We start from the raw sequence: 12923 nt of genomic DNA on the forward strand, positions 1-12923 counted from the left end.
CAATGTGATACAGTGGTAAGGAATCTGCCTGCCAATGCAGGAGACATAAGAGATGTGGGTAGGAAATGGCAACCTACTCCAGGACTCTTGCCTGGAAATTTTCATGGACAGAGGAGCCTGGCGGGCTACAGTCCATGGGGTCACAAAGAGTAGGGCACGACTTAGCATGCATACACACAGGCCCTGGTGATCCAGTGGTCAATACTCTGCACTCCCAAAGCAGGGGGTCCAGGTTCAATCCCTGGTCAGGGAACTAGATCCCACATGCCACAACTAAAGATCCTACATTCCACAACCAAGACCTGGTGCAGCCGATAAACACATAAACAGTTTTGAAAACCCTCCAATTATCACCTTAACCTCAAAATCCTCTAGCTGGTAGACCAGAGTGTTGTCCTGAGCTTCCGGGAATCAGTCTTCGCTCAGAGTCATTGTTCAGTAGCCCTTTCTCCAGTGCAGAAACACCCAGCCAGTGACCCAGGTTACCTTGTAGTAGGTCAGGAGAAAGATTCACATTCCTGAAAGGTCCTGCTTTAAAGGTCATGGATTCTTTCCATAGGTTCTGGGTCTATGCATTGAATCAGGTCTAGGGATTAATATGTTAAGAGGCCACGTCACTCTGTCATGATGACCCAAGTCAGGTCCAAGAGGATCTTAGCTTACTACCTATCTATTTCAGCCTAAGATCCCTAAAATCAAAGCTACAAGCAAGGTTTCTGCAGGTCAGGTCACCATCATTCCAGTCCCACACTCTCCAGTAGTCACCAAGTTCACTGCCTCTGATGGTCTAGTGCCATTGGCCAACCTCTACCCCTCAGGCTCCTCCATCCTTGAAATCAGTGCCTGTCCAACCATGTCATCTCTGACCCTATCTCTGGTCTTCAGAGAACAAGCATCACAGCATCTTCCAAGGATGCTAGCACTCCCCTCACCAACGTGTTTCTGGTATATGAGGTGTCCCCTTAGAGAACAAAATTAAAGGAGGATTCCTGCATAATTGATTCACTTCAGAATCATCATTTTATGGGGAATTTCTGACCTTTTGGTGGTGGCTGCACTGAGTCCAGGTTTTGATCAAAACTGCAGAAGGCAACTACCTCCAGTTGCCCGGGCGACAGGTTGAACCCGACTCTCTGGGAAGGCCCCCTGTGGGTAAGCCCTGCTGTAGAGCCAATAGTTGAAAGATGCTTAGAAATAGAATCCACAAAACACACTGATAGTGTGGATGTGGAGTGTGGGGAAGAGGAGATTTCAGAGATGATGCCTGGTCTTGTCAGGGGCAGCTGGTGGACGGTGGTGTCCCCTCGTGAGGATGGGGATGCAGACCTGAGGTCAGTGCTGCCGAGACGCTCACATGGCAGAAGTGGACGAATGGCTGAAGGATGGAAGCGACATGCCTGAGCTCACACAGCTGCTAAGAGACAACGTGGGACTGAGTCCACACTCCGCAGATTCCAGAGCCCAGACTCTGCCTCCCCCACCCCCCACTTCCTCTGCCACCCCTCTACCAGGCCTGCTCGCTCTAGGCAATACATCTGGAGGATTCCAGGCTAAGCACTTCACATACTTTTGAAACTCAGTTCTCCTGGCATCCCTGTGAGGTGGACTCAATCATCCCCAATATTCCAGATGCGGAAACTGAAGCTCAGACAAGCTAATTAGCTGCTTCAGTCTATAAATGGCTGGTGCTGGCTCTTGCACTTTATCTAACCAGGCTGTTAGGAAGATCACAAGAGAAAGGGTTTGTGAAAGTTCTTTGAAAAGTTTGCTTCTCTGGGTACAATACAAGATCAGCTCTCCACGGTTCTCTCTGTGGCTTCTTGCTCAGCAGCAGGGCAACTCTGGTGAGTGCTACGCTCAAGGAGACTTTTCCTGTGGCTCAGAGGTGGGTGCCCAGGGTTCACCCTATGACTTCAAGAGAGCAGCTCTGGCCCCGCTGCCAAGTTTATGGGAGGCTAAAGCTGCCATAGCTCCAACGGTAAAGCCTCTGCCTGCAATGTGGGAGACCTGGATTCAATCCCTGGGTCGGGAAGATTTCCTGGGGAAGGAAATGGCAACCCACTCCAGTACCCTTGCCTGGAAAATCACATGGATGGAGGAGCCTGGTAGGCTACAGTCCACGGGGTCACAAAGAGTCGGACACGACTGAGCCATTTCACTTCAAAGCTGCCATAGGCTTGCTCCAGCCAAGTGCCACTGTCCTGCTCAGCCTGCTCCTATGGAAGGGGCTGGGCCAGGGCAGGGGAGCAGATTTGAGGCATGTGGATTTGGGGGGCTTTTGCAGTGGCGTGGTTTCCCCTCCCTGCCCAAAGGAGGAAGGGATTGCCTCTTAGAATGGTTGATTTTACACATCAATTTGACTGGGCTATGGGATGTCCACAGAGCTGTCAAAAACCATTTCTGGGTGTGTCCAGGAGGCTATTTCTAGAAGAAATTAACGTCTGAATCAGGGGACCAGTAAAGACCACACTCACCCATGAGGGTGGGCATCACCCCAACCATGGATGGCCTAAGTAGAACAAAAAGACGGGGGAAGGGGGACTTCCCTGGTGGTCCAGTGGTTAAGACTCTATTCTCCCAATGCAGGTTTGATTCCTGGTTGGGGAACTAAGATCAAGCACGTGATACAGCATGGGCCTAAAAAAAAGATGAGGGAATATTTGCTCTCTCTGCTTGACCTGGGATGCATATCTTCTCCTGCTGCCTGACACTGGCTCCCCTGTTCTTGGTGCCATGGAACCTGGCCTGGCACCAGCAGCCCCCCTACCCACAGATAGCAGATTCTCAGGCCATTCAGCCTCAGACAGGGGGCTCCACCGTGGGTTCTCCTGGCTCACAGCCCTTCCAACTTGGGCTGAACTCCACTTTCTGGTTCTTCATCTTGAAGATGGCAGACCTTGGGGCTTCTTGGCTCCCTAATCACAGGAGCCAATCCCTATAATAAGGGAAGGGTCAGAGCGAGGGGTAAACACACTTGCATCCACTGACGACCCCTACATCAGCGTCCTGCAGCTGCAGGAACCAGGGACCACTTGTCCCCTCTGGCCTTCTCTCCTGGCCCCGTCCTGAGGGTGCCTGTGTCTAGAAGGCAGGATGGGGTGAGGCAGGAGGGAGTGCTTGTCTCAGAAGAGGCCCCTTTAGGTCCTCCCAGCTATGGGGTCAAGTCTGAGTGTTGTCAGAAGGGGAGGAACCCCTCTTCTACTGCCTAAGCGTGGGCTCTTGTTTAACACTTAGAAATGGATTGTCCAAGGAGACTGACAAAGCAAGAGGCTGCATTGGGAGGGGTGCACAGGCGGAGGGCAGGGGGATGAGAGAAGCCAGGAGAACTGATCTGCCACATGGCTCCCAGTCTCAGGTTTTATGGTCATGGGGTTAGTTTCCAGGTTGTCTCTGGCCAATCATTCTGACTCAGGGTCCTTCCTGGCAGCAAGCGCATGCCTCAGACAAGAGGGATTCCAGAGAGGAGGATTCTGGGAGGTTGGTAGGACGTATAGATTGGCATCTCCTCTCTCCTTTTGACCTTTCCTGAATTCTTCCAGTGGATGGCAGCTTGTTAGTTCCTAGTTCCTTACCAGGACCTCCTGTTGTAAGATAACTCATGCATATGGCTACTGTGTTGCCTGGCCATGGCAGATGGTTTCAGTCAGTGATTCCTCTAACATGAGTCGGGGAGTGAGATGTATTGAGTTTGGGATGGAAGGCTTAAACCAGAATCTTCTACCAACCAAAGGTCGCTTAATGTGCTTGCGTGTGTGCTAAGTTGGTTCAGTTGTGTCCGACACTTTGCCACCCTATGAGCAATAGACCACCAGGCTCCTCTGTCCATGGGATTCTGCAGGCAAGAATACTAGAGTTGGTAGCCATGCCCTCCTCCAGGGGATCTTCCCAACCCAGGGAATCAAACCTTCATCTCTTCCATCTCCTGCATTGTCAGGCAGTTTCTTCACCAGTAGCACCACCTGGGAAGCCCACTTAATCTGCTTACTACATTGCTAAGGATTCAACAAAACCTGCTTGCTGACAGCCATGAATCGAAAGTTAAACCTTTCTAAACCGACCCTCTTCCGTGAAACTTGCCCTAGACGATCTGGAACATGGCCTGCCCTGGAGGACACTGCTTCCTACACCCCTCTATGGAGGGGATCTTGCAGGTCCCAGTTCCTTCCTGTTAGCCTTGGCTGTGACCCCAGGCCCTGCAGCCGGTACAGAGAGGAGAGGAAGGGATGCTGGCTGGAAGCTCCATGACAGCACGCCCACCCCTGGTGACAGCGACCAGATGGCAAAGCCCTGTCCCAGGATCCCCCAGCGCTCACCGCCAGACAGCGCATGTCCATCTCAGACCAGCCAATTAGCCCTCCAGGACTGCTGTTTGCAGCCCGGGCTTGGTTCTTTAAGCCTCAGCATCTTCATAGGCTGTTTCTCCATCAAAGGCGGATGTGAAAAAAACAAACTTTACACCTTGGCGTCTTGGGAGGATTCTGCAGGTTCCTTTGGCCCCTGCCCGGGCTCCGTGGCCCGACGGCCCTGCACACACAGCCCGGCAGCCAGCGCCAGCACCGTGACCACAGCCACCTGTAGTCAAGGCCCGGAAGCGAAAACCAGGCCGCACTCATTTCAGCACAATGACGCCAGCCTGCGTGTTGATCTGCCAGGAATGCCAGACGTGGTCCTCGGCAGCTTCTATCACTTCCTGTCTTTAAGCTTCGCGTGGGGTGGAGGCTCAGGGTTACCCCAGCCCTCGACTCCCTGCAGGACCCACACGAGCAAGGGCTCTAGGCCAGTCTAGGCCAAGCCCAGGCTCGGAGTGGGTACAGGAGAGGGTCAGGGGTCAGAAAGCCTGGAGCTGTCTTCTCGAAGGCTCCATGCAAGGGGCAGTGAGTCCCAAAGAAGGATGAGGTTCTGGGCAACTCAGGCAGCAGGCAGGGAGACCTGCAGACACTGCAGGCAGAGCACCTGGGATGCGACTCACGGATGTGTGGGGCACAATCCCAGGGAGGTCTCCTGCATCCAGGCCCTGTGCTACAGCGGAGGACGAGGCCGCAACGGGGTCAGCAGGACTGTGCCCTCAAGAGCTTCTTGTCTGGGAAAATACAGGAGAGGGAGCAGCTCAGACCATGGGAGTGGTCCCAGCCAAGAGCTTGTGGTGTGTGTGTGGTGGGGGGTGGGGGGTGGTGATATGTGCCAGAGGGCTCCCAGGTGGGCCTGGATGAGGTCCTGCCTTACTCGCCTGGCCGCGCCCCCTGCTGCAGCTTCATCCCCTCCATCCATTCCAGCCTCAACTGAATCCTTCCTCCTCCACAACACCTTCTTCAGCGCCTTGGCCAGTCCATCCCCTGGACCCCAAATGCTGTTCCCCGTCTCTGCCTGGCAAACCCCAACTTATCCTCAGCCTCTCTGTGAAGTGCCACCTCCCCCTGCACCCCTCGCCAGATGGCAAGGGGTGGCTCTCCTCTGATCTCTCCCAGACCCTGACATGACCGTAATAAGGGCATCAGATATTAACTCATGTTATCCTCACCCTAACTCTGCAAGGAGACATTAGCATCTTCATCTCAGAGATAAGGACACTGAGGTACAGAGAAGTTAAGTATGTTGCCCACAGTTGTGCAGCAGCTTCCTCTGTAGCAGAAGATTCTTGTAACTTGACAGATCTAACTCCATCCCTGCCCAGGAGGGTGTCCAGGTGCCAAGAAGCCTTCCCCACCTGGCTTCACGGTGTTTTTCTGGGCCAGGGGATGTTGGTCCAGCAAAGAGTGTGCCTTGGCCCACAAAACCGTCAGCCACGCCTGAACCCCTGACAGGTGGTGGCCACGGCAGTGACGATGGTCAGGTGATGTTGCCTCCCTTCCCCTGGCTGCTACCCTGCCTTCCTAGAGAGGGTGGGGTGCTTGCAGGGCATAGCCTCCAGCAGCAAGTAAACAAACCTCCTACTTTTCTCGGAACCGGATGGCCTTCAGGCTATCAAGCGTGAAGGAATTCTTCTGAGAGGGACCAGGGAGAGGCAAGAAGGATGCAGACAGCACAGAGTGACCGCGGAAACACGCTCTGAATCTTCGCCCCCACGTCAGCCCGCTTCACCCAGATGTCACCACCCACGGTCTGTGCAGGTAGGTGGCTGGTCCCACACTAGGGACCAGGGAGCATTGTGCTCCAGCCCCTCAGTGCACGTGCCTTGCGTCCTCAGGACCGGCTGACTTCTCCTCTTCCCAGGTGCCCAGGTCTGTGTCTCATGACATTGCCTACCCATTGCCTGACTTCCTAAAATTCTTGCAGTAGGGCACATACCACAGGGTCGGTCTGATTTCAATCACGGGTCTCCATAGGCTGGATGTACCCTTTCTCTTCTCCGCCTGTTTTCCTGACAGATGCATGAACCACCGGTGGATGGGTCAACACAGTCTGCTGGCCCCCGCCAGCCTCTCTGTATGTGGGCCTGCTCACAAGCTACACACACACGTATGCCCAGATATTCACACACAGGCTTGGGAGTTCTGATTCCTCCTGGCACTCTGGATGGGCCCACTCTTTACACGAAGCACAACTGGGATGAGAACAGGGTTCCATTAGTCGTGGGCGACTTTCCCAGCAGCCATTGCCTCAAAGTAATGGGGACTCTCTCAAAATAATGGGGAACTCAACTTGCCAGCATCAGCAAGGCCATTGCAGCCACGATCAGTCAGAATTAGGTTCAGCTTCCTTGATGGCTCAGATTTCCCTGGTGTCTCAGACAGTAAAGCATCTGCCTACAATGTGGGAGACCCGGGTTCAAACCCTGGGTCAGGAAGATTTCCTGAAGAAGGAAATGGTAACGTGTAGACGTGGCTTCAGCAGATCGGGGTAGCACACAAGACCGCACGTTTCTAACAGGCTCCCAGGAGATGCCGGCGCCGCTGGTCCTTGGAACACACTTGAGCACCAAGAGCTTAAACAAGATAGCTTCTTCCTCCCTCATGATCTTGAAGTCCAGCAGAAGTCAGCCCAGAGCTTACGTGCTACCCCCCTGGTCTCACAGACCCACAGTGCTCCGCCAAGCCTGATTTTCATCTTCAGGGTGATCGTCATGATCCGAGATTGCTGCTGGAGCTCCGGCTAGCCCACTATGCTTCATCCAACCTCTTTCTCATAAAGGAAAAGCTGATGGAAGAAGAGTTTGCTGCTTCCGTCTAGAACACAACCACATTTGCACATTTCCACTGACAGCCACTAGCCACAGTGACGTCACACGGCCTGACTGATCCCTCCACCCCTTTTCCCTCTGACAACCATAACACTGCTTTCTACATCTGTGAGCCTACTTCTGCTTTGTAAATAAGTTTATTTGCATCTTGTTTTAGATTCTACATATAAGAGATATCATACGGTGCTTGTCTTTCTTTGTGTGACTTCACTTGGTGGGAGACTCTCTAGGTCTATCTGTGTTGCTGCAAATGGCATTATTTCCTTTCTTATGACCAAATAGTATCCCATTGTATGTGTGTGTGTATGTATATATATACACCATACCATCTTTGTCCATTCATCTGTCGGTGCTGCTCCCACACTCTACACAAACACCTTCATCAATGCTCACGTGTTCATACACAGAGTATTCCGAGACCCTCCTGCCTCCCAGGTGCCAGGCCTGACAGTGGGGATTTAGGGCCATTTCACATGTGGGCCTGCTGCAGAGATGCCCCCAGTCTGGTGGGGGAGACAGGGCAGTCTGTAGGCAATTTTAACCTGGGGCAGCACGTGCCCCAGGTGAGGGACAGTGAGCCCAGAAACCTATGTGGGCCAGAAGCCAGCACCGCCTGCAGCACCAGGCAGGCGAAGACAGGGGAGGTGGCCATGTTGTAGCGGCCCCAATCTGCTCCAAGGGAATTCTTGACATCGCTCTCTTTTTTTAAATTTGGCCACACCACAAGGCTTGCAGAATCTTAGTTCCCTGACCACGGACTGAACCCAGGCCTTCAGCAGTGAGAGCATGGGGTCCTAACCACTGGACTGCCAGGGAGTTCCACTCCTAAGATCTCTTTCCCAGCAAGACCCTGGAACGAGCCTGCAGGCTGAGAGCTCCGCGCAGGGCCAGCCTTGAGTGGTCCTGAGGGGTGAGTGACACTGCCCCCCTCCACGTCACTCCCCTCTCCCATCCAGGACCTGGCATCTCATGCCGCTTGTCTGTCCCAGCCCGCCCCGAGCCTGACCCCTTTTCCGCACACTCCCTGGGGTGCAGCAGGCTCTGTCTCTGATGAAATGAATAATGGCAAGTGAGGAGGGTTCCCCTCGCTCTCCACTTCTGCCCGGGGTCTGAGCCCCAGAGGGTTTTCCCAGGCCTGCAGACTGTAAAGCATCTTCACCATTCTTCACTTAAATTCTCCTCCGCGTGCGCATCACTGGGGATCCAGACACGGAGCCCCAGGCGTGCCTGCCCCCAGCCCCTCCAGCCCACCCTGCCTGGCCTGAAGTGTCATCAACATCCTCATAGACTCTTCTGAATGATGGAGCCCTGGCCTGGGGGCCCCGGAAACATCAGAGCCCGGTGAGCAGGCTGCCCTCACCACTCCCTGGGGAACAAAGGGCGCTCGTGGCGGGGTGGCGGGGTGGCGGGGTAGGGGGGTGGCGGGATTGGGGGCTGGCGGGGTGGGGGGGTGGCGGGGAGGCGAGGGTGGCGGGAGGCAGGGTGGCGGGGTGGCAGGGAGGGGAACCAATGCTGGGAAGGAGAGGACAGGAGACGGAGGGGGAAGGACAGCATGGAAGCCTCTTGTCCTTGTTTACTCACCACCGAGCCAGAAACTCTCTGAACTTACTGGAAAGCTCCCGGGACTTTGTTTTCCTGAAATGAGACAAAAACAGGTTGGACTTCTCCAGTGTTTACTTGAAGACTTAATTACCTGATTATGAACCAGTTGCCTGGCAGGCTGGCAAAAGGTCAAGGTGGGGCAAATGCATCTGCTCCTCACATGGCCCTGAGAAGTGTCAGGAGGGCTTAGCCTCCCCGAGACCAGAGGAAAAGGCTGAGGTGAGGCTGGAAGGGTCCTGGCTGTGGAGGAGGACAGGTCAGAAGGCTGTGCAGCTCTGAGCAGCTTACTCAGCTTCTCTGAACCACTGTCTCCATCTGCTAAGCGGAAATAGCAACACTTCCCTCACTGCGTTATTGGGGAAACAGTGGTGACCTCACACTAGGCAACGATGGTTGCTGTTAGTAAAAAAAAGTCTCCGTCTGCTGTGTTGTTGGGGACTCCAATGTTCTGGAGACCCACCCACCACCATCAACCTTCTTCACAGATTGATTCCACCCCGGCAGATACCTTCACTGCCCACTCAGAGCTAGCTCGCAGCCTCATTGCCCCATGCATGGCACGACTTCGAGACAGCAGGTGGTGATGTCATTTGCGGAGCTGAAGTTGCTGCTATGGACAGGAAGCTCTCCCAGCTGCTGGGAGACCTTTCCCCCAGTTCACCTTGGCCATGTTATGACTCAGTTTCCCTCTGCTCTTGTCCTCCTGAACTCCCGAGATGCCATAAGCATGCCCCGAAGGCCTCTGGCCCCCTCTTCCCTCGATCTCCCTGGACCACCACCAAGTTGCTGCTTGGACCCTGGCACCATGAATCAGGAAGAAACCCAGATCTGAGTACATCGAAGCTCCCAGTGGGACTCAGGGCCGTGTAGTTGGCTCAGCACACGTTTACATGCATTTTTAGATTAACTTGAAAATGAACACATGCCACTTTTTAATCCTCAAGAAGCTCCTGACCCCAGTCTGAGGGCCACAAGACCCGATGGAGTCTCATCCAACCCTTTCCCACACATGCAACAGCGCTCCTTCCTGACCCCCTGGGCACACAGGAGCAAGGGAGGCTGTTGGCCCAGAGCCCTCAGTGTGACCATAGGCAGATCACAAACAGAGGACGAAAGCTTTCCTCCTCCCCATCTCCCAGTCCCTGCAATGACGTTGTTGCTCCTTCCTCCAGGAGGTGGGAGGGGGGCGTCTGCTCCCTAGCCCATGATCCAGGCTGGCCGGAGGTTCACTCTGGCCAGCGAACACAGGAAGCAAATGTGCTGAGTCTGACCAGGCCTCACTGGTGGGTTTCCTCTACTCATTCATCTCCTGGTTCCTCCCTCTAAACCCAGAGTCTTTGGTGCTGGTAAACCGAGTTGGAAATGAGAATTCCTTCCCCCATGGGAGAAACACCTGGGTCCTCTTCTGGTGGAGAGGGGTGGAGACAAGTGGTGAGGGATGTGGGAAATTTACAAGCCTCCAGCCCTGAGCTGGAGAGGGGAACTGGAGACCACGCTGGGTCTCCATCCCCGTTGGATGAGAAACTCCAGCCATGTGAGAGGCTGACTACCTCCCAGCTACAGGGAAGTCCCAGCACAAGGACAGAGTGCCTTTGGCCCAAGAGCCCCAGCTTTTCTGATGGTAAGCCATCAGAAAAGCCATGTCATGTCATTCCACAGAAGGGACCCCGCCAGCCCAGAGACACAGTGTCCCTTTCCAAGTCTTGGAGCCAGCGAAGAGGGGGCTTGGATCATCTTGTGAGCAGACACACTCTCAGCCTCTCGCCAGGGCACACAGGGCCCTTCTCCAGCCCTGCCACCTGCCCTCCCATGAAACACAGAACAGCTTAGATCTGAGAGTCCCTCTTAAAGATGGGAGATCCTTGGGAACTGGAGTCCTGTCTGCCTTATTTCTCCATCCTCCTGGTGTCCAGTGCTGTATCTGGCCAGAGGAGGAGCCAGGACAGGACTGCTTCAGGAGCTTTTCTGACTCCCTACCCTTGGGTGCAAGGTCAAAGTCTCTGGGCACAGAGCATATACCTCTCTTAAAGATGAATGGTTATCTATAATTGCACATTTGTGAGTATTCGTGCGTGTGTGCATTCAAACACCCATTCTTGTTCCTGGACTGTGAGTTCCCTGACGATGTGGGCTGTGAGATAAATAAGAGATAGATACAAATATAGATAGATACATCAGTCAGTCAGTCATTTAAGTCGCTCAGTTGTGTCCGACTCTGCGACCCCATGGGCTGTAGCGTACCAGGCTCCTCTGTCCATGGGATTTTCCAGGCAAGAGTACTGGAGTGGGTTGCCATTTCCTTCTCCAGGAGGTAGATAGATAACTGGGTAGGTGGATGGATGGATGGAAGGATGGATAGAAAGACAGACAGATAGACAAAAGATAATAAGATAAATAGATGATAGATAGATAACTCGGCTAGTGGATGGATTGGTGGGTGGATGGATGGAGGGAAGAAGAATAGATAGATAGATAGATCCAGCTGTTCATCCCCTATGATCTCAGGATGGCAATTTACTTTAATGGGCTCAGATAACCTGAGGAAAGAAAGAAGGCAGAGTCCAAGGTAGTTCTCATCTCTAGAAGAACAAGGGAGCCAGGAAGACACTGCGGCAGCAAAGTGTCAGGGCTTGAACTTCGAGGGCCCGGTGTGGTCTTAGCCACTGAGTTTCTCTGACCTGCCATTTTCTTTTGTGCAGAAAGAGAAGGGCGACAATAGGCCTTGCCTGTCAAGGATAAGCAGGAGGATAAGCCTAGACGACTGTGCATTCGAGGTTTACAGAGCAGACAAGCCCAGGGCTTTGAATGAACACAGGGTCACAGTTCCAGCTGTGCCACCAATGTAGTCCTGGACCTGAAGACACTGTCGGACAGCCCCCCACCCCTGACCCCAGGCCTCAGCTGCAAACCTGGGAGGAGAAGCAGCTCCTTGGAGGGGTCTGTGAACACAGAACCAGGTCCCGGGGGTGGGGCGTGTGCTCAGCCAAGGTGGGCACCCTGTGATGCAGTCAGCATCCTTGTCTAGAAGGCCTGGCTCCAGCCCTCGCAGATCAGAGATGCAAGTGGAGGCTGGGATGGACTGCGGTGGATGCTGCAGGCTGCAGAGAGGAGCTTAAGTGCCACAGGCTCCCACGGCAGAGCAGGGGGCTCACGGAGGACGGAGCCAGGACGAGCTCCTCGGAGGAGATACGGAGGGTTTGTGAGGAAGGCCCTTTCCTCCCCAACTGCCTCCCAGTAAAGGGGAGGTGTGGGAGGGAGATGTTTTAACAACAAAATAATGGCAGTTCTGGAGGAAATACCAATGTCTGCTAACCTGTGAATGTGTTTCCCCCAGGAGGGGTTGGGGGCCTGGCCACTGGAGACAGCTGCCAACACAAACAGGGTGGGGGGACTTGGCCTCATTTGTGGATGCAGACTCGGTAGGGGCTAGGTTCATGCAACAGGGAAAAATGGGGCCTTGGGGGCCACACAGCCCCGGGGGCCCAAAGCGGTGAACAGAGCTGGGTAGGCAGGGGTCCTAGCTTCTCCCTGTATACCTAGGCCTCTTGTTCTTTGCAGGGCCTGAGATACTTGGCTTCCCTTTGGCCTATCCGTCCATCCATGAGCCCAGCTCTCATCAGCTGGTCCTTGTGCTGGAGGGACAGTCCTGTCGCTTGGCCTTCTCAGAGAAACCGGCCACCTTCAGCCCCTCCACCAAAGCCACCAGGGTTTGGCCAGGGCTATCCCTCCTCACCACCTTCCCTGGCTAGTGGGCAGAGGTAATGGAACCTGGGAGGGCCTATCCCAGGGTAGCTGATTCATGGGTGGCTGGTATCCAACAGTGGTCCATCACAAGTTCAGGTCTTCTCCACAGATCTGAACTTAGACAGAATTTTCCAGGAGATGAAAGTCTGGGTGCAGGGGAGGGGGGCTGCTTAGCAAAATGGTGTGGATGAGGGGGATGCAGGGGCTTTGTGGAAGAAGGAGAGATGCTGATGGAAGGAGGGAGGAAGTGGGCCAGGAGGGGAGAGAGAGAGAGAGCCCAACTTCCTAAAACGCCCTGCTCACAGTTCCTTACATTAAATTTTGCCCTGTTAAACGTGTCATGGACTTTATTTCTTCAGGCAGTTTTGAAAAATAATACGACAGAGAAATAGGCATAAAG

This window comes from Cervus elaphus, chromosome 33 (assembly GCF_910594005.1).
Source record: "Cervus elaphus chromosome 33, mCerEla1.1, whole genome shotgun sequence".
Classification (NCBI taxonomy): Eukaryota; Metazoa; Chordata; class Mammalia; order Artiodactyla; family Cervidae; genus Cervus; species Cervus elaphus.